Genomic DNA, 1,331 nt, shown 5'->3' with positions numbered 1-1,331 from the left:
GATGGTTTAAAGCATGATGAATAGCTTGGGAGCTACTGCCAAGAGAAAGACAGAAGATTCTACACAGAGATATGCAACGGACTAAAACCTGCAGGTAAACACAAAAGAGAAATAGAAACAATAATATTTTGACTCCTTTTTCTTTAACAGGGTGTACACAGAAAAGAGATGATGATTCAATAGCTAGAACAATACCACTAGGTTGGTTTGATACTGGAGATGGAATGTATAATCCTGAGAATCATGTCATACACAAATACGGAACTGAAGAATTCCTTAGACATGCAGGTGCAATAAAACACTTAGCAACTCCTGTGATTATTAATTTATTATTATTTTTGATTGTTTTGGTAGACCTTAATGAACATGAATGGATAGTATCCACATGCAGAAAAGGAGTGAAGCCAAATGACCAGCTAGGACCTAATGGTCTTTATCAATAAATGATGTAATATTTTTGTTCAATAATGTACAGTTTTTGTTGCAAATAAACTTTCATTTCTGCAAAAGGAATTCTCACAAATGGGCGTGGCTCATTAATAATAAGTCACACCCATACATTAATCCCACGCATAATAATTAACCACGTGCTGCCACGTGTGTACCAATGGCCACGCCTACATTCAATAATTTTGATTCAGAAAAGAAAAGAGTTTTGGAAGACAAGGAAGATGCCAGTAGAAAGGGAAGTATTGATGCTCCAATTATTGAATTAGTGAAATACATTAACAGTCAAGAGGACTACTACACTACCAGCTCCTGCTCTGGAAGGATTATTGTATTTTCTGAGGTTTATATTTTATTTATTAATTTGATTATTTTTAATAATAATTATTTAGAATATACAGACAGGTAAGGAGGGTACGTTGTGGTTATTAACATCTCATGAGACCGTCAGCATTGACAATGTGGTAGGTAAACATTTAAACAAAATGAATTGATTTTAATCTTTTTAGCTAAGCGTATTGAAAGACAGAGATATACCAATCTCTTGTTATACTTATTATAAATTTGAACCATTCGTACTTCACGTCTCATGTAGAACCTTGGAACATGCACAGGCAATAGTCAGTCATTAATTAATAAAACCGTATTAATAATAATTTATTTATAGTTGAGGATAGCTGTATCAAGTGGGTTTAAAAATTCCGGTATTTCAGTTAGTAAAAAGAATAAGATAATACTGGTACTATTATTGCTATGCAGAAGATATGGTTTATTTTTTTATTTCTAGTCAGTGCGTAGTACTCAAACTTTACAATCTCCTGTAGCATTTGACGGAAAGCTAATTGTGGCTGAACAAGTATGTCAATGTGTATGTTACTCCAAAT

General features: G+C 33.2%; 1 long non-coding RNA gene and 1 pseudogene across 1 annotated transcript; both read left to right on the top strand.

The window, feature by feature from the left end:
* The first annotated feature begins 6 nt into the window (after positions 1-6).
* LOC109593129 (MORN repeat-containing protein 5-like) lies at positions 7-509 on the top strand (annotated as a pseudogene).
* Positions 510-622: 113 nt separating this feature from the next.
* On the top strand, positions 623-1,290 carry LOC100634375 (uncharacterized). The gene is made up of 5 exons (XR_002190750.1): positions 623-790; positions 840-911; positions 957-1,067; positions 1,115-1,186; positions 1,235-1,290. It is a non-coding gene; the product is annotated as an uncharacterized LOC100634375 (long non-coding RNA).
* The last annotated feature ends 41 nt before the right edge of the window (positions 1,291-1,331 follow it).

Source organism: Amphimedon queenslandica, unplaced genomic scaffold (genome assembly GCF_000090795.2).
Source record: "Amphimedon queenslandica unplaced genomic scaffold, v1.1 AMPQUscaffold_2751_Cont25248, whole genome shotgun sequence".
NCBI lineage: Eukaryota > Metazoa > Porifera > Demospongiae > Haplosclerida > Niphatidae > Amphimedon > Amphimedon queenslandica.
This window is presented reverse-complemented; position numbering and strand designations above follow the sequence as displayed.